Source organism: Cupressus sempervirens, chromosome 10, assembly GCF_028749045.1.
Source record: "Cupressus sempervirens isolate cs-2001-9-10 chromosome 10, ASM2874904v1, whole genome shotgun sequence".
In the NCBI taxonomy this organism is placed as follows: domain Eukaryota; kingdom Viridiplantae; phylum Streptophyta; class Pinopsida; order Cupressales; family Cupressaceae; genus Cupressus; species Cupressus sempervirens.
In genome coordinates, this window is record NC_143127.1 from 393,133,978 (window position 1) to 393,156,195 (window position 22,218).

Here is a 22,218-nt window from a genome sequence, read left to right on the forward strand (position 1 = left end):
TTTGAAGAGGATTGTAAGAGAAGTTTCTAGAAAGTAACAAAATGGAAAAGAGGGTAGATTTGATGAATCTGATTTACCCCTAAGATGGACAATTGTGATGAAGCAAAAAAAGATTGAAATTTTCTATATAAGAAGATACCAAGCTAGAAGAAAAAGTGTGAAGTTTGTGAGAAAGGCATTGATTCATTTGGTGGCAGAAGGAATGAACCTATAGTTGGCATACTAAGCATGAAGGCTTAAGGAGGTGAAGGCTTGAAGGGTGAACACACTATTTGAGATAAAGGGGAATGGATGCCAAGCATAATGAAGAGTTGAATAAGAGATCTATAATCTAAGAGTGAGTTGTTTTGTTTTTAGATCAATTCCTACTATCAATTTCTAACAATTGTATCAATCTAGTTAAATCCTTTGGATTAAGGTTTACCTAATAGTCATGAGTTAATCCTTTAACTAGGTCACATTCCAATGAAATTTTCTAAAGTCCTCTAACAAGGATCACTCCTAATAGGGTGATTGAAATCCTTTATTCAAGGTTACATTTAACATTGTGCATTGTAAATTAATAGGTTTGGCTCCTCACAGAGCCCACTTCAGAAGGGTGAAAATTGGTAGCATGTTACTAGTGGTTTTTCCCAAATTGGGTTTCCACATAAAATCCTTGTGTCAAATTGTGTGATTGAATTTGTGGTAGTTCATGTTTACATTTATACAAAGTCCATTTGACTTAGGATAGTAATATACTAAGGTTTGAGATATTGGATGATCTAATAAATGCATACACATGTATTTGTTAAGTAATAAAAAAAATTATTTGTACATTTGGACCTTGGATAACTAATTCACCCACCTCTCAATTATTCTAAATTATTCCAACACCATCTTTGTCCAAATAAACTTTCAACTATCTTTGAATTGTTTCTTTTTTTGTTGTGACTTCTAGCATAAGATTTATAAAAATTTATAGTCTTCCTCAATACTTTCCTTTTGGTTCTTTTACATCTTCTTTCATTAATCCTTTTTTTAGATCAAATTCTTTCTTAAATAATAATCATTCTTTATTGTTTAGACTTACTATTGGTTGCTTCAGTATGTCAAGTTGAGGATCATTGCTTGGTGGATCATCATCTATCTCATCCTCTTCTTCTTCTCATTTCCTTTTACCTTTGACTTCCATTGACTATATGCTCTTATCATGATCCTTCTTATCTTTACTTTTATCTTCATCATCATCTCTATGTTAACCTTTTTTGGTTAACCTCTCTAATCGAGAAGTGTTCAGATCGGATGAACTTAGTCCTTGAGTGTTGGTTCTATCATTCTTTCCTTGTTCTTTTTTAGTGTTTGAGTCCTTAGATTGACTACCCATTTCAACACTATCTTTTTATTCACTTATGTTACCCTCAATAACTGTTGATGCTCCTAGTGATGGTGTTTGATCCTCCCAATGTCAGGATTGGCTCCTATTTTCTCATATAATTTAATACCTCTTATGTTGATGCTAGTGATTAAGTAGTTAGATCAAGTGGTGGTTGACCTACACTACCTATCAGTATAATTGCAAATTGACTATAGCCTTGTTGGATATGGCTTCTTCTCTATGTTCACTACTAATAGTGACCGATGTATCTACTCAAACTTATATTATCTTTTTGATCATCTCCTTCAAAGTATAATTCTTCTCTCCTATCTATGATATCTTCAATAGTTACTTTCTCATCTATAGACTTCTTCTTATTTTCTATGCTTGTAGTCCCAAGTATGTCATTCATAGTAAATACATCATTGACATTTGAAAATATCGCTTCTTCATAAGCCTAATTTGGTGCTTTCTACAACTCCTCCATCTATACTTCTTTTTTATTTTGAATTAAAATAGGTTATTCATCTACATCATAGTTATCAATACTTTTTTTTTAAAGGCTTTGTGAAACTTGTCCATACAAAATTCTACATCATTAACCGACAAGTCAAGTCATAATTCTTGAAGTGCTTGTTTCCTCAGCTCTTCTATTCTCTGACTTGGAGAGTGCTATCTTGCTAGTAGAGTAGTCTACATCTCATGTAGCACATTTTTCTTCATGGGTATGGGATATTTGCATGCTTCTTTGAATTTTTTTATGGATGAATCTTCAATCAATTTCATGTCCTATTTTATCAACTTTGCATTTGAGTGAAGTGTCATGCCCAAAAATCTTAGGCAAAAACACAAGAACATTTTTTAAAAAGGTAATACAAACTATGTTAACTTTAATGCCTACCCCTAGTTAACTTTTCATGTTGGATTGTGAATCCTTGTAGGCCAGTTTTATGATATTTGGTTACCAAATTTGATTAGATTTTATTTCATACTCAGTTGATTTATGTGATGAGTTTGAATCTATGCTTTGTCCTTTAGTTGAGTTTTCATATATAGTCTTACGGGTGTGGTGTGATTTTTAGTTGTAATTAAATCAAATTAAAAGATAATTGAATGAAAAAATTATAAAGAAAATATCAGTATTTAATTATATTTAATTAATTGAGAAATTAATTAAATCATGGAATTAAATTTAAAGGATATGGTTAAAATTCTAATTTTGGCATAATCATATTTATTTAATTTAATAATAATATATTTAGTAATTTCATTTTTATAATAAACTCTAAATATTATTATTAGTTAGATCAATAAATATTTTTATAAAAAATGTCTCTAGAATAAATAAAGGAGAGAATGGAATTGATTTAATAAAGATTATTTTAGTTAAAATGCAAAAGATTGCACATGAAATTAAAATAATTAAAATAATAAAGGAAAAGGGTTTCATGTGATTGCAAAATTAAAGCCCTAATTTGGGGAAAGAATTTTATTAACAAATCAGAGCTCATTTCTCCACACACATGTTTGGAGGAGCCAATTTCCAAGAAGGGGTTATCAAAAGAAAAAGGATTCGCTTGTGAGCTCTATGCATTCATTATTTTAGCATTAGATCTAGGTAGGATCTTTTGGGTTTTGTGTAGTAGTTATCATTCTCTTATTTATTTGTCTTCTCCGTGTTTGTGGTGGATCTTTTTTTTTGAATTTCAATTTGGTTGAAACCCTTGCTTATGAAATCTATTGTTCTTTGTTTTCAAAAATGTCTATGAATGAATTTCATCTTTCTAAAACCCTTGTTTGTTAATTTGAGGATTCATATATGGATTGTTAAAAATGGGTTATGGGGTTAGAAAAGAAAATCCAGTATTGTTAATTTATTTAGTTTGTCTATCGTAGGTTTCTATAACAGATCTTATTGGGAGGATATACATATATATATAAATAAAATTTACCACAATAATTAAAATTACTGTGGTAGTTACGGAAATTATATTTGGATATTTATTTTTCTTTTTAAAGAAGGAATTTAATTTCATATGGAGGCAATGTTTCATGTTTTATGTTTTATAAAACTACTTTGTTTTAAGAAAATATTTAAAATGAAAAGGGGAGTGGGTCATTACCCCCACCCCACTCCCTTTACCTTCTCCCTCTTGCGTTGTGCAACACCTGCCAAGTAGCATGCGACTGTTGCAAACAGACTACAACTACATACAATTGTACACAACTACTTGTATAGTTGGGACCATGTGACCCCAAGGGCTATGATCGTTGGTCCCACAATTATATCATTTAATTTTTTTAATTATATTAAATTTATAATTAAATTTAGTTTTTAATTAAATTTTATTAATTAAAGGTTTTTAATATAGTATGACATTTAATATATGTTATTTTAACTTATCAAATGTTAATAATTATTTAATGTTTTATTAAATATTAAATGTTATTAATATTATTATTTTATTAATAGATTAATAATATTTTATCAATAATTTAATATAAATTATTTCATTAATAAATAAATAATTATTATCATTAATAATTTAGTGATTATTGATTTAATTTTAATAATATTTAATTAAAGTTTTTAATTAGTTTATTATTAAAATGTATTTGTACACTAAATTGTGAATTTTGAATTGAGAAAATTGGTAAACTTGGGTGTTGGATGATAGTTCAATGTCACATTTAATTGACTTTTAATAAGATTTTTTGAATATATTATTCTTGTGAACTTGGAAACATTAGTAAATCAACACTAGGGGAAATGGAAAATTGTAACCCTATTTATTTATTGAATCTTTGTGTTTTGAAAACCTAAACGAGCTATGAAAATATATTGTTAAAATTTTGTTGAGATGTATATTGTATGTCATGTTGGGGTTTGGGTTTTAACTTAGTACTTTGACAAAATTAGGTTGTTTACTAGAAGCTTGGGAGTTTATTTCCATGATGATGTTAATTATATGATCTTTTCTACCCAACCATTGTGATGTAGTCACATGTCTTCTATGATGAGTTTGATCTAGTTGTTGTTAATGCTTTCTAGTTTTCCTGTGTAGAACTAAGGTGAATGGTGTGACTTTTCTAGTGTAACCTTTGAGTCTTTGATTAGTTATCTTTTGATACTTTCTAGTTGCTTGTATAGGACTGAGGTGATTATTGTGTTTTATCTTTTTGTGCTTTCCAGTGGCTTGTATAGGAATGAGGTGATGTTATGATTTGTCTTTAGGTGCTTTCTAGTTTTTTGTAAATGACTAAGGCGATACTATTTTTTATCTATAGGTTCTTTCTAGTTTCTTGTAAAGGACAAAGGTAAAAATTGTGATTTTTATGTGTTATACTTTTATGAGCCTAGGGTAGATAATCTATGTGTACATTGGGAAGTGGCTTGCAATGGAGGTTGGAGCCCTAAGTGGATGCCTAGGTAACCCATTGTAAGTTTTTTTAATAAGTGATAACATTTCGTTCAATGGGAATAAAATGAATTAATAAGATTCAATGATAACATTTCATTCTTGGTTGTAACCTTGCTTTGTTAGTATGCCCTTTCTATATGAAAGGATACTGGTACCGCATAGAGACACTCAAGGGCTAAATTCCAAAGAGGTTACTAGTGTAACCTTAGAGTTTTCTTATGCAATTATACTTTCCAACTTACATAGTAGATTTCCTATGCGTTATTGTTGCCTCTAGGATTAGATGATACTTGTGTCTTGGTACCTTTGAGATAGATCTTGCTATCAAGATTTCCTTGACCTAGATGTTGGTTATGACTTTTGGATTGATATCTATTTGGGACTTGAGGTTATCTCCTCAACATGATGGGAGTGGGCCATTTAGGTTCCATGAGGTCAGGTGCTAGTACTTTTTACTTATACCATTGAGATCTGACTATTGGATGTTGTTAATAGATGTGCTTGTGCAGTTGTTTCTTTCTATCTAATATTGTATTTATGTTGGATGGTTATACTCTTTTGTATTATGTTTGATGATCAAAGATCTTATGAGATGACCTATTTTATTTATGGTGTATACTCTTTGAGCTTTTCATAACCTATGACTTGTACAATGAATGATTATGCATTCTAATTATTGCCAAATGGCATCCTATAATTGTGTACATTATTTAAATGGATTATTACTTGTAGTTATTCTTTGATGTGGATTTTTTATGTATCAGATTTAGTATTAATAAAAACTTATACATGTGATTCAACATCATGGAACCCTTAAAGAAAATGCAATCTATTTATGATGGTTGTATGTATATGAGTTATTGCTTCCACTATATTATCTCTTGTTGTTATTATCTTTTTTTGAAAAAATTAACACACATAGTGAAACTTTAGGTTAATTTCTTTTGGGTTTCATGGTAGGGCATTACACTAACACATACTAGAATAGAATAAGCTATGGAAATATGTTGACATGATAAAGATATCTTATTGAATAACAAGATTTAGGTGATAATTGAGCTTTGATAACCATTCAAATGATTTAGAGTTGGTATCCAAAAAACTACATTGGTTCAAAACCTATGAATTAACTATTATAGGAACACTCGATTCAGGTTGATTAAGGTTGATCAATTGAATCATAATTAAACTATGACATCAAGTTTGAGAATAATTAAGAAGGTTTTAAGTTCCTAAGTTTAATTTGAGTTAGATAGGTTTAGTATAGGTGACATTTGATTCACAAGTTTTCATTTCTAATATGAAGTTGGGAGAACACCACAACATCGGTACATTCAGGATTTAATCACAATTATGGATAAACCAACCCTAATTAGTAAAATTTTATTTCACAACATTGTCTATGATCAATAATGTAGTTCCATTAGGTTGGTATGATACCTTATATTTATTTCAAAATGCCAATTCAATCTTCTAGGAGAATTAGTTTTGAATTTTTAAGAAGTTGGTCTATAACCTAAATACTTTATCTTGATTATAATCATAACCCATTTAAAACTTATTAAATCATTAAATATTCATCATTTAATCATATACAACATTCATTATATCTTTTTATTGGTTAACATTTTTTCTCCCTTATCTTTTTGGTTTATACGTTGACTCTTAAAATGTCCAATGGCTTATGGAAGAAAAATAAGTATCTATCAAAGACCCTTAAATTGAGAGGTACAACTCCATTTTAGATGCAATATTTGCAATGAATTTTGTTTTTCAGGTTTGGGGGTATGGTCTTAACTAGAAAGCAGAAGAGGCAAATACTAGATTGCTCAATACTTTAAACAACCTAGGCAAGTGAAAATGGAGATTAACTCACATAATGCAATCTATTCTGATTGTAATGCAAGAAATGGGAACATGCTTAACCAACTACAACAACATGAGAAAAATAAAAGATGGAAAAATGAGTAATTCCTAGATTACAAAGTTAACTAATGTTTTAACAATACTCAGATTGTCTATCCCGTAGCCACTCCATCGACCTTTTTTTGGCCTCCTTATGCAATGAACTACACTATTCATGTAAACTAAATTATAAAACAAAAAGAACAAAAATTTTCTTATGCTAAAGAAAGTAAGGTATACAATTTATTGAATGAAGGAAATAAAATCAAGTTCATTTGCATTCAGTCAATTTTCAGCAATAGCACATTCATTCCACATACTATACTAAAATTGAATGAACAATACAATTAAAATTTGACTTAGAGTCACTCATAGTAGTCCTAGATATAGGGGTTCTCCCAAAAGTAATTTTTTGATCTCATTAATTTTTCAAAATGTTACATATATAGGCCTTCTCAAAATGGATGGTTACAATAGATGATTGCAACAAAAAGCATCTCTAAACAGAATAATCTAAAAATAGGACAAGCATGAATCATTGTCCATTACAAAGACTAAAAAAGTTCTATGAATGGATTGGAAAGGAAAGGAGAGAGAGAGAATGAGAGATGTCTAGAGGAACATCAGAACATCATGCCTTCTTAGAAATAACTTCTTTGGCTATGTAAGCTTTCATAGCATCAGTTACTTTGTCCAATTCCTCAACATTTGGAATGATGATATTGTCAACTTGAATCATCCAGTAGTCATGCATCTCAGTCAATTCATTATTTTTTTTACCCTTGACTAGAACTTCTCTGATTCTCTTCTTATGATTGAATCTATTGCTAAGAGTTCTTGGATCTTTGAAATTTGGAAGTTGAGTGGATCAATAGCTTAATCATTAAATGCCAAGAAATTTGACTTCATCCTCTCAATATCCATAAGCTTACCATTAGCAAACACAAAGGAGTTTTTATGCAATACCTTGAGATGTTGAAATAATTTCTCAATGACCTTATACACTAGGTCATGTACATCCTTGAGCTTGTTTTTGGACCTCATAGAGCTCTCTATAATAAAATCCAAGGATTATTTTTAGTGAAACAATGACTCCTTTCCCATCTTGAGGATCCTATGGGTAATTGTAACATTGGTCTTCATATCAATAACTTCTTGCAGTAGGGCTAACTACACTGTCAGTCCATCTACGTCCTTTTGTATGGTGGTCTGATGATTAGAAGTTGCCTCCCTTAGGTTGTGAGAATCTAACACTAGACTTCCCAAATTTTTAATTAATGAGTGACCTTGAGGCTTCATGTGGTCCACCCATGTTTGACCAACCTGCCTGAAGTGCCTCTATTGTTGCAGCTTTAGGATTAGACTTTTGTTCTCCTCTACATTCAGGTCAAATTGGATTGATGAAGTTCTCCTGAGTGTAGACCTAATGTATTCCATAAATTCTTTATTTGAGGCCTTTAGGACCTCATTTTCTACTATAAGATCTTCCAACTTATCTTCAATCTTCTCATTGGTGGACTTCCATATGTTCACCATGGAGTCCTGAATAAGAATAACAAGATCCGTCGTTATGATCTGGAAGTCATCTATGGAAAGCTCATGGAATTTTCCTTCCTTTTATGGCTAGGGAATCTCTACCAGCATGTGGACAGTAGTTGAGTAAGTGGTCAATGTAGTAAATTTTTTTTGCATCATCATTTTCTTGGATGGCTGAGAAGAGGTTTCTTGTGTGATCAAGTCCTTCAATGGAGCCACTTCTTCATATATCTTCTTATTCCTATTAATGGTCTCCTTGAGCCATGAATCAATAGAGAGAACATTCATAGCAGATTACATGGTAGTAGGATCGCTTAGCTTCCTTGGTACTGGGGAGTTTGTCTACTCTGGGAAGCAATAAAGAAAGTAGTGACCTTAGTTACAAAGAGGGCCAAGGTATCCCCTTGCTAAGATGTGTCTTGTTCTTGGACATCAATGGGGTTGGTGTCAACATCCAAATTGATGACTTAGATAGGGGAGGTAGGCTTGGCCACTAATTTTTGTTGTTCTTTCTCCTTGTTATTGTCTCCTTCCTTCTCCCTAATATTTCCAATGTTTGGAAGAGAGCCACCTCCACAGATTGGAGTGATTGGCACATTCTTCTCTAGAGGTTAGTCTCCACCTTGACCAATGGATTATAATGGGCCTACAGATGTTGAAGTCATAGCTATGGTGGTGGTTGCTCTAGTTGATTGGGTAGCTCAAAAAGAGACTCCACCCATAGAACTAGTGCTCCTAGTCCTCTTCCTCCAATATCGGGTACACTCTAACCACTTCTCTGTTCTTTTGATTATTCCATGCATGAGGACCTCCATGGTGTCTATGACAACACCTATAGGTGGGGTAGACAAAATTGGGGTGCCTTTGATCTTCTCAAAGGACGTCAGGTGTATGTAGGCTCCATCATCTACAAGGTTAGAAACATGAATATAATCATTATATAACATAATCTCATCAATTGTTAGTCGTGAGAAAAATTTCTCGCAGGTCTAGTATTCATTGAGACACCTAATCTAGAAGTCCTTGATATTTGGAACATGTCTGTAGGCATATCCCAACTTCAAGTGATCCCTTACAAAGTTGACTAGATCATATTGAGGCCTAAGTACCTCATAGTCCACCAATTTGATTTTTTTCTCAAAACTCTTCACTAGATTCTTAGCATCATATCTAGAAGCACAAGAATGGGGTCCAACCACTATGCGAAAGGGAATCTTGACTATTTTCTTCATGTTTGAACACAAATTGTTCACTTCAAGAATTTGTTGACATAACTCAACTAGAACCACCTTGTCTTCTAAGTACCCAAGCAACTGTTAACCATTTTAGCCCCCTCCTTTTCTCTTGTTGCCATCATTGAAATCTGATCAAAGATATCTATTAATGGTGTCAATTTTTCATAGTGTGCCAAGCATGTGGCTAAAACCTAACTAGAACCCTAATTCTCACCTTCATGTTATAATGTGTGTTACCTTTCTAAAGGTTTAGATTACCCATGTGTCACCTAAGTTGGGTCCCCTTATTAGGTTCATTCACTCTAAGTGTCGACCCCACGCCCTATGCATTTAAATCATCATGTGTCTACCTTTATGTCTTTCATAAACCGATTTTCAATGGGACCAAATAGTAATGATGTCACATGGTGGATAGATGTCGACATTGCAGTAGTTTCAAGGGCATCGAATAGACAAAGTACAATGAACTTTGAAAATAAGATCTCCACCATTGGATCCTTCTTGATCCAACTATGTGCATGTTCTCGTGATGAAGCAAGAGAGAATGACCAAAAGTCAATAAGATGTGAACACATTGCAAGCTAGACAAGTATCTATGTCCTAGGAGGTCTTGATGGATTGAAAGAAAAAAATATTCAAATTCCCAAGATGCAGTCATGTGTCTTGTTGGGACTCAAAATTGAAGCCCTAATTTTGAGTACCATTGACAAAGTCAAGCCTTATAAGTGCTTTTTAATACGTACATACCTGGCTATACTTATGAGGCCTAAGAGGAGTTTAATGTTTCTAACACCATGCATTCAGTATTTCCATGCATCACATGGAGATAAATTTCCGTTTCAAGTCATTGTGTGAAGTCTTGTTTTGAGCAATGCCCAAATCTGCATATTAAGTGTCAAACATCGACAGAAGACCTAGTTTGCAATTCAATATCTTGCACCTAGTAATGTTTCATGACTCATAACTTTGGAAGTGTTTAGTGTCCATACCAAAGAACTTATGTTTTAGATTTTGATTCATTCTAAATCCATTTGACTAGGTTTTGAATCCCTCAAATTTGGTCATTTATTGTTGTCATGCTAATGTGAATTGTTCAAAATTTTGGCAGGCCCTATTTGACTTTTCATAACTTTGACCCAATTGACTAAAATGATAAAATTCCTTTTGCATTGTATTTTAGAGGTTAGAGACTTACTATGTTTAAATTTTGAGCTTATGATGAATCAATTTGATTAGTTTTCGAAAGTGATTCCAAATGCAATTTGTAACTTTTTACTGGTGTCAGTAAATGTAGATTGGTTAGTAGCCCTGTTTGTGATGTCATATCTCCAAATCTATGATAGGTGAGATCAAATGAATTGTACCAAAATTTTTTACTCTAAAAATACTTTTAAGTGTGCCAATTTTCAAGTCTTGATGAATCTGTCTGCACATTTTTTCAAGTCCATTCCGTTTGCAAAAACTACTTTTTTGCCAGTGTTTCTAGCCTACAAATTTGAGTAACCCATTTTGACAGCTTACCATTTTCATCTTGTTATTTTCCATGATCCCTAATCATATATTATTCTTAACCTCATGATAGTGAACTAGTTCTCCAATTTTCATTCTCTCAAGTGTCAGTTTCCCTAGTTTTAAAAATTGAATCCAAATACATTTTATGGTTTTCTAATTTGTTTCCTTGCATGCAATTTTGAGAGAGAAACTTTGATGGTCAATATCTTTTGACTGAGAATTCATCATGAGACAAGATTTGATGGGGTAATAGTATGCAGAACAAAGAATCAATTGGTTTGATCTCAAAGCCCGTTTAGGTGTTTGGGTCAATTTTTAAGCCCAATCAAAGGACCTATTGTGTTTCCCACAACACATGCCCCATTCCCTCAAAATGGGGACCCCCTATTTTTTTTGGACTCCCAAACTCCCAATTTGAGAGTCGAGAAAATGTTAAAGTCAAAATCGTAAAAAAAGAAAATTGAAAAATTGAAAAGTCAAATACATACATATATATATATATATATACATATATATGTATATATATATGTACATATATATATATGTATATATATATATGTACATATGTATATATATGTATATATGTATATATATATATATATATGTATATATATATATATATATGTATATATATATACATATATATACATATGTACATATATATATATACATATATATATGTACATATATATATACATATATATATGTACATATATATATACATATATATGTACATATATATATACATATATATGTACATATATATATATATATATATATATATATATATATATATATATATATGTATATATATATATATATTCCGATCACATAAGGCACAAGGCACACCGCGCACCCACGCACTTGTGTTGGGGTGTGAGGGCACACCTCATGGGTCGGCGAGGTTATAAAACCCCCCACATCCCCCACCTTAATCTTCATTCATTTCTTCCTTTTTTTTGCTAAGGGTGCTCTAGCAAAGGTAAGAGCTAAACACATAGTGCCCCATGCACTGCTCCTTTTGGCTATGCCTGCATGCATATGACACTTCATGCCCATGTGAGAAGCTCCTGTTGGCCACACCCATGAGTGCATCACATTTGTGCATGACACCCACACCCACCGTGCATGCATAAAAAACTCTGCCCATGCATGGTGCTCCGTGCACCCATCATGCCTAACCTCCTCCACCGTGACACATTTCACAAACCCTAACCACACTATGCATCAGAGTGCCCCCACATGCACTCTTTTGTTGTGCACCCATGCATTTATCCATCTCACCAAAAACCTAAAAGCTAAAAAAAAAATTAAAAAAATAAATAAATAAAAATAAAAGTGCCTAAATTGGGCGTTTCATTTTGTTCTTTATATTTATGTTCTTTTCATTTGTTAGTGAAATTTAAGGCATTTACATTTTTTATTTCCAAGTTTTATCATTGACCTAATGAACGCCTTTTCTTGTGTCATGCAGAGATTAAATGGCATCCACATCCAAAATGGCACCTAAGCCCATCATTTTCAAGTTTCAAGGCATACCATCAAAATCAAGATTCCATGATGATCAAGCAAAAACTAGAGATACTAATTTGGGACATATAGACCTAGGTGACCTCCTTAGAATATGCAATAAACCCATTGAGAGATCTACACTAATATCTGCCTTGATATGTTCTAGGTTGGTGAGCATGGCTTCGCATCTTGTATCAGTACAGTCAACAAAATTGATCATGGCTCGGGCACAACATTTTTTTTCTAAGGAGAGAGTGGTTAAGAGTGTGACTGGAGAAGTATTCTTGGACCTATAACCTGATAACATTGAAAGGGTCTTCCACCTCCTAAGGGTAGATCAATTCATCAGACTCTCTTATGAAGCAGCAGAAAGATGGTACAGGGAGCACCAGCAGGAGGCAACATACATCATACAATAATCTTACCTTAGTGAAAAGCCTCCTTTGGGAAGGATAATAGGCAAAGTGGATATGACTCAAGGATATATGAAGGAGGACATTGGATATTCCATCATTCTCTTGAGCAGAGTTATGGGTTTACCTATTGTAGGTCACCTCAATACCTTCATGATTAACTTTATTGAAACAATCAGGGGAGTGAAAATACCATTGGACTAGGCCACAACACTTAGTGAAAATTTGTGTGAGCAATTGAGGGTAGTAAAAGATAAGAAGAAGTTCTATATGACTTCTTACATGGTATACCTACTTGTAGCAAGGGCAACAAACTACACCAGTTTGTATAGGAGAGGCAATATATAGGATCACAATTCCTGGCCATATATAGTCTACCCTTAGCTAGTAAAGAAGAAACTCTCAGCATAGAGCAAAGAATATAGAATCATGAATAAAGCTTTCATTTTTGTCATCATTCGATTCATTGAGGGAGATTATGGAAAGAGGTTATCCGATAAAGCAAAAGCATAGATAACAATTCTCAGGGCCTACTTCATCTAGTTCAAAATGGTCACATATCTATAGGTAGCTGGTGCCTCCATCAACCCTAAGAAGCTCCCTAGATATCCTAGTGATAAACTAGTGCTATTAGAGATTTCTTGGCAAATTGAGTTGGCATATGAGAAGATAAAGAGACAATGGAGACCTTGCTAGGCATGGCCCTTGGTCATTGGACTATATTAGGTGAAATAGAAATAGGACATTTTGTCCTTCAAGTGGGAATGGGAGAATTATCCTCTCGAAGAATACAACTCTCCCCAGCCATTATTTGACAATATTGGGAAAGTGGAGAGTCTAGCAGGAAAGGAATTCCACCATGAGGATGTTGTTGAGGATCATTGGATGAATGCAACAAATAACTATGATGTCTGCATAAGGGATTATTGTAAGATGACTTTGTATCTAGTAGAGAAGGCCCTCCAGTTGAACATCCTAGAGGAGATAAGGAAATGGGATTCGAAGGAGCTACTGGACCCCCTATTCAACTCAAACAAAATAGGAGAAAGGCCCATTATGAATGCTGATGTTGACAGGCAGGAGTTTGATGATATTAATCATCAAGTGAGGCATGTCATCAAAATGATGAAGGATTGGATCAAGAAACCTTTTCCACTTGATCCATTACCTAATATAGTAATCTTCCACATGCATGTCCTTCTAGAAAGACGTAGAGGGAAGAAAGTAACAATTCCTAACTTTGAGGCCTAGTCTCCTATCAGGCTAGAGACAATATACCAGCTTGATCGCCTAGTTGGATACTATCACCCTCTAGAAAGGAAGGGAAAGAACAAAAGAAAGAGGACCTCCCCTTAGAGAATTCAAACAAAATAGGCTAAAGAATAGGTACCTCCACAATAGTAGGAAGAGAGTGGACAAGGGTCCCAAGATACTGGAGCTACTCAAGTCTAGGATGAAACTCAATTGCCTCCCATTGTGTCCAGACAACTAGAAGAGGGAGAGATTCCACAAGTCTCCAATCCTCCTATGCAAGAAGAGTTAGCTTCTCATTTTTCCTCCAAGAAAAAAAACAAGAGGATTAAGATCTGGATGAAAAAGAGGCAAAGGATCAATAGAAGATTGGTGCCTTCCCCATCTATTTTTGAAACCATCATGGAAGGGGACAAAGAGGAGGAAGAAGAAGAATGAGAAGAGGAAGAGAAACAAGTACCCTTATAGGGAAGAACTTAGCTAGTAAGACCCAGTAAGCTACAAAGGAGAAAGAGTGCCATGTGTACCTCACCATCCACCCAAGCAGAACCCTTAGAACTCTCTTCTTTGGAAGATGAAATATAGTAGTGGGTGGATGAGCAGAGTGATGAGGACAATGACATTTTGACAATGTCAAATTTTGATTTTATGCCCATGGGTACAAAGTTTATTGGGGATAAGTTTAGAGACACCCCTATAGGTGAACCTCAACAAGAAGACTGGATGCAGATGTAGCTAGATTCATAGGAGCCTGATCTTACTACCCCATCTCCACCACAAATTATGGTAGTAGATAGTGACTCAATTACTCCTCCACCTCAAAGTTTGGAAGAAGAATAGGTTTAGAAGGAACCATCACAAGAAGAGGGACCAGAACAAATGGCAACCGATGAAGTGTCAAAGAGAGGACAAGTAATGGAATATTCTCAACCACATTCCCAAGACACTAAGGTGCAAGTTGTAGGGTCTACTGAGACTAAGGCTATAGAAGAAGAGCCCTCCTAATAGGAGACAACTATGAGTAAGAGTGACAAAGGGAAAGAAGTTGTAGAACATACCCCTTTGTTATCAAGAGCCAAGTCCTCAGTAGAACACATCCCTAGATGGATCCAAAAGGAAATAGTGAGGAGTACTAAGCCTCAATTTTATGTTTCAGAAGAAGACATTTGTGACATTGCAGAGATTTTGAATAAACTTGAGTCTCCATCACACGAGGCAATGTTGCTGGCAATTGTCACCAACACATAGAACCAAGAATTTTTTGCATAGGTGGTTTTACCTCCTAAAGACATAGATGCAGAAAGCCTTGGCCTCAAGGATTATGAAATAAAGGATGTTATGTCGGTGAAGCCTACACAAGATTCAACCCAATTAATCATGACCATGGGAGTCAAAGAGGTCCTCAAGAGCATGGAACAGGATGAGGTTGAACTCCAAACACTTCAAAGGAAAGTCAAGATCCTAAGAGGATATCTATCCAAAGTTGTTGGCCCTCTAGATCCTAAGTACCCCAAGTAGACTCTAAATACCATACTTAGAGAAGGGGAGGTGTGCAGATCAACCCATTTTTGAAGGCCTATTAGGAGTGGCAGGAAAGTCTTGAGGAGAAAGGTGTTTTGATAATTATGAGAGATTTGAAGTTACTGCATGCTACATAGGAGAATGTGAATAAGGTTGTGGCAATTTTGAAGCAGAACTTCATTATTATAGATGAAGTACGGGCCTAGAGTAAGGATTTTCAAACTCTACAAGCCATAAAAGGGAAAATGTACAAGATTTTGATTAATCTATATATGGGAGAAGAGCTAGATATGATTGATGACTAGATAGAAAAGATAGCGGATAGCAATAAGGTAATGGGAACATTACATGAGGAGATTCATTGGCTCAAGAACCAAGCCCGAGAGTAAATTTTGGAAGCAGAGAAAATCTATAGTGATGCATGCTTGGATATTTTTGAGGATGATGAATGAGAGAATTTATTACCAGTTGAGGTAGTAGTAGATAATTTTAAGAAGACTTTGGAGGAGGCATCTAGTGATGAAGATATCTAGCAAGCCTTCAATACAGAAGAAGCTTTGTAAGAATTGGATACCCAACTCGGTGCTTTTTTTGACACTTGAATTGAGGTAGACAATCACAGACAGAAGGTAACAAAAAAATATGAGGCTTTAGATCTACCAAATTTGGCTAAAGTTACTACGATGATAGAGAAATTCAAGGGCAAATATCTAGACATAGCTTTGGGATGAAGAAGAACAAAACCTAGATGCCAGAATTTCAATTTTGACACTCAGTAAAATTTTGAGATTTTCACCCTATCAAGGTCTACAAATCCACAACTCTACAGGTTTTTAGGTACATAGGTCCACAGCTTCACAAATCAAAGGTGCACCGACAGCTAACTACTTCCAAAAATAACACTTTCCATGCATCAGGAATGCATTCTGATGGCCGTTTAACTTTGACACACACCTACTGAAGGACCGACTTCCAATTTTGGCACCTCCAAACACTCCTGCTTTGATTGAAGGATTCCTTCTGATTCTTCTCTCATAATTTCTTTGTTTTTGACATGTAAAGGCTCATGCATCCAATTAATGAATAAAATATGGATGGAGTCTTGTGTAGCACTAGATTAATTGTTAGTTTGTATATATTTAGTTTTTATTATTATTTAAAAGCATTTTATTGCATGAAGAATATCTCTCACTCTCAACACCAATTGAGAAGATGATTTCTTATAAACTGCTCATTGTAATATTTAAAATATGCCACCATTATTATGCAATAAAATTATGCTTATGGTGCTCGCATTTGGAGTGTAGTAATTCTTGCCTGAATGTGTCATTGTTTTGTGAATTTTGTTCATGGAATTGTGATTGAGCCAAAGGTTTATTGCATTGTTTCTAGTTGTGCAATCTTTTAGTTCTAGTGTTTGCTACAGTTTTACAAATTCTACTGACATAACAAGCTTGAGAAGAAATCATCAAATTGTGCCTGCATAACTCTTTGTCTCGCATGAGCACACTTTCCATGGGCTTGCAATTTGATGAAGAGTGAAATATCATAAAATCATTAAAGTTTCTAACCAAAGATTGCATCAGTGGAATTGAGGAAGTGTTGCTCCTACTTTCATTGGTTACTTACCGATTTCTTTGAAAGCTTAACTCACAAATGTGTAGTTTTTTGTAGCTTATGTTCATTAGGATTTCAATTTTACATTATTTTCATTGAATTTCATGTTATTTTCTTTAAATTTCTTGTTATTTTCTTTATTAACCCCTTTTTAGAATAGGATTGCATACTAGCTACATGGTTAGATTGTATTCATAAAAAATATAAAAATACAAAAACATAGTTCTCTTTTAGTGTTATTTTTGAAATAGTGTGCAGATTCATCATTTCATCTGAGACCAAAATTAACCAGCAAAGGCCTCCTCATGAAAATCACATTTATCTTCAATTGAGCAGATTCCAGTAGGTCGCAAGATCACCTAGAACCTTAGATTTGATTCAAAAAATTATCTTTTCAAGAGAGGAGTTTGCAAGAATTCCTATCGTTCAGCATCTTGCAAAATGACAGCTCAACAAAAGTGGTGGTAGAAGGAGGGCTGCACTTTTTTATCTTGGAGAAAAGTGGAAAATTTGCCAAAGTTTCAAAAATTTGCACTTTTTACAAAAAATCTACGCTTCCCATAAATTCAAAAAAAATTTGAGTTTTTGAGAAATTTAGGTCTGTAGCTTCGCAAGTTTGCAACTCTACAGGTATGCAGGTACATAGATCCACAACTTCACAGGTGCGTAGGTGCATAAAACTCTATGGTGCACAAAATTCAATGAGTTGAGAAAGTGTACTTCTGCAGAGGTGCACTTTTTCTAGAATTGATGCAAACTGGAGGATATTGATCCAAAATCTCCATTTCAGCAAGCATTGAGGTCTATGCCAATTGTACATGAGTTTCTTGAGCTTACCCACTTCCGCAAACCACGTAGTGATAAGGGAATACCCCAAATTCAACCACTTCCATTTGAACTTTTATCATCTTCTTCAACTCCACCTCCACTCCAACCTCCTAGTGGACCACCACATATTCCAATAGCTACACCTTAACAACCACCTTTAGGTCTGCCAAACCCTCTGATGGCTTTTTTTGCAAACATTGTATACTTACCAATAAACTTGAGAGGTGCACTCCATGACGTCCCTAAGAATCCTAAAAAAAAATTCCCTAGATTCATCTATGGTGAGACATGAACTGTCAAAGATCATGTCAAGGTATTCAAAGAAATTTGCAACCGCAAGCAGGTTGCTAATGAGGATGTGGTTCTTCATTTATTACCCTACTCTTTGGGGGAAATTTCCTTTAATTGGTACATTGATTTGCCACATAGATGCATTGGAGATTGGGATACTTTCAAAAAATTATTCTTGGAACAATTCAAAACATTCATCAACCCAACTGTGATACATCAATAATTCATATCAATCAAAAGGGACCCAATTGAGATAGTTTCTTGCTTCAACCATCACTTTCATATGGCATATCACAAGCTAGAGATGCCATACACTACACTAGTTGAAGTCACTATTTAGATTTATCTAAATGCTATGGACCATCTTACTGCAATTTTTTTGAGAAGACTTCCTACAACAAATATCGACACATTGGATAAAGTCTTTGCAGAGGTAATTACCTTCACTAAACAAGCTAATCCTAATGGAGGAGGATTAATGCTTCTAGCTCTAGCTATCACAGTGATGCCAACATACCTTACCAGAGTACCAATGATGCCTAGTCAGTTCATATTGCTGAATCTAGTTACATTAGGTACCCGCTTTGAAAAATCCCACTCTAACATATCCAGGGTTTGAACCTCTAAAAGCTACCTTCTTTGAGCAAAAGGCAACAGCACCTACTGAAGTAGACAATGGTTTTGTTTCCAAATTTGGTTAGATGAAAAAGACTATGTCCCAAATGAATAATGAACTGACTCATCTAAGGTTGTCACAAAGATAGAAAAACAACTTTTAAAGGAACAATGCTAGTCACTATAATAAAAATTATTAACAAGTGGAGTCTTGTTAACAAGCAGAAACCAATCCAAAGGAGATCACCAAGGAGGAATATGTTGCATTGTATTGTGGAAGAGGTGAATAATAGAACAGGAAATGACAGTGTAAAGAAGTTGGTACATGAGAATAGTAAAGGGAAGAAAACATGGATTGGCTTATGAGAAGTTAATAAAGACAAAGTCAAGGCACTCTTAGAAAAGGGGTGGAAGTCATACAGAGAGGGAATGGATTCACATCCTATAAAAGGAAAGTTTGATCTAGTAGATGTGGAATATTTCATTGAGAGAGAACTGGAAAGTGGTATTAAAGTTGCTGCTAAAGTTAGAAAAGCAAAGGAGAGTAAAGAGAGGGTTAAATTATTGTACAAAGTAGAGCAGGAAGCTTCAAAACCTACAAAGGATAAAGGGAGCACAATGAGAATGGGTAAAAGAGAAAGAAATCAAACACTGAAAGCTCTCATGAGAAGAAAACAATGTCTAGTTTTGAGGATACTATCGAAGGACACTAGGAAAGGGACATCCCTTAGATTCCTTATGATTGTGTAGAAGAGGGGAGTAAAATGTGCTAGGTCTTGGCAAGTATAAGGGACTTGGAGAGCATATGGTGAGGAGGGACCCATTGCCTGAAAGGAGGAATCTGGAATTATCTTGCTAGACCAAATCAACTATTGTATAACAACAAAGTGGTAGATTTAATTAAACATGTGGTAGAGCAAAGATGGCATATATCATCATAGCCACAGTTCATGCTTATGAGAGATCAAACCAAGTTTTCAATTATACATTGGATCCATGTGCACTTGTGTACATAACTATTGGAGATGGTGGTAATAGGGAAAAAATAGCAATAAGTCATACCAATGATCCAAGAAATTTCCCTGAACCTTCTTCCACACTAGACACCTTTATGGGAGGTCAATGTGCCTGTAATTTTACATCTGGTCCAATAGAAGTGAACTTTTGTTGGGATAGGTAGCCTAACTTTAGTGGATACATAGAGAAAAAATTTGGGCATGGAATTTTTGAGGTGAAAAATGAAACTCATGCAATGTAGACTTGGCATTCAAATCAAGATGCTTACAATAGCAAGGTGGATCATGTATATATTGTGAGGTAGCTAGGTTTTTGTTCAAACCAACCCAAGGTGATAACAAACATTGTCATGATGTGAGATTGGAATGTCCTGAATGATTTCATATGTGTATCTCTGAAAGTGCAAAAAGGGTGATGTGAAATGTAACATGCTTGGTTGCTTGATTACTTGCATGGATCTCTGTTAAGGAATCAATTTTTCCCTTTTAACTTTGGGTTTGTACATGAAGCATGTCAAGGGGACACCCACATTCAATGAGGTCCACATACATGAGAAGAGCACCCTAATTCTGAAGGAATTACAGGTGGTTTTTGAAAGCTCAATTCATGTTTCTCTAACTGCTAATGGTTAGAATCAACACTTGGGCATCGACCTTTTTGGATTTTCGCTGCTATAAGATTCATTAATTAATTAGAAATGGAGGATATGCCATCCATGCAAGGCAAAAAAAATCTACCATTTAGAATATCAACTCACCAACTCACCCTTATTTACAAATTTGGTTTGAAGCCGTATGAAGTCATTTTAAATAAATAAGGAAAATGTGAAAGTCGAGAGGCCTATGTTTTCTTGAAGGAACAATCCATATTCTTTATCCCACATTCACTGGGAATGAAGCATTTTAGTTTTCAAATACACCTTCACACGATATGCTTGTTTTCTTTAAGACAATGCCTTTTCAAAGGAAAACCAAATGCAAGTGGGATCTAGATAGGTGGCAGGTTGGCAAGGGTTATTTTGGATAGACAGACAAATCTTGGTACCCATGTGGATCAATGACGAGGTGAGCTCTAACAAATAACAAGGAACCACATAGCAAATATTTTGAGGTTGTGATGTGGCAATTAGATTTTAGAGGCACAAGATGGTGAAACATGGTGAGATCTGATGATGATCGCTATGTCACCAAAGGAGAGTTGCAAGGAGGTTTACCATGCAACATGGCGACCAGTGGTGTCATCAGAACATGTGGACCTGTCGACCAACAAATAGTTGACATTTGGAAATGAGTTGGTGTAGTTGGAAGTGAGGTGGACGAGTCATAAATTCACACATGGCAGAGGCTTCAGACATGGCACACTTCCCAAGGTGCTAATGTGGTAGAAAATGACACATGTTGCAAGGTCATTATGTCACAATGACTTGGCAAAATGTTGACTGGGATAGTGACATAGTGACCAATGATGTGGAAAAATAGGTGGCCAATGAGATGATGCCATGTGGCACCCAGATGGTAGGGGTCAGATGACGAAGTAGCAATCAGCCAATCAGGGCATGACACGTGTAAAAATTGGTCAACCAAGTTTGACCCAAATAGACTTTTAGAGGGAATTTTAAAACTAAATTGAAAAATAATTTTTTTAATGTTCCATCTCAAATTAATGTACTTGTTCAGTTTTAAATAAAATTTGAATTAACCCTATAGTTTAAAATTTATGAAAAATCAAATATATGCAACAATGCAGTTTTGAGGCCATAGCAGGAGACCATTTTTCAAAATAATATTTTGGGCATTTTTGGTAAGTCCATATAGGTATATTATATATCATCAAAATGAGGAAAAGATGAACTTTCTAATTCTAGAGTTTATTTTTGCATAGGTAGTCACTAGCTTGAGCTATGGAAAGTTTTGTCTTAGGTACTCGATTTCCAGTTTCATGCAGTTGGGGCAGTTCAGATCTGATTTCTAGTAAAATGATGAATTGAATAAACATAAAAGGAAACATGAAGGTAGTTATGGGTGAGTTTTTTCATCTTCAAATCAGTTGAATCAAAGCATTATAAAGCATTTCATGATGCTTTTAGATATTTTGGAAAACATATTGGTTTTCATCATTGAATAGGAGATATTTCAAGTTTGTTACAAAACAATGATGAAAACCAAATTAGATCTCACTGGTAGAAA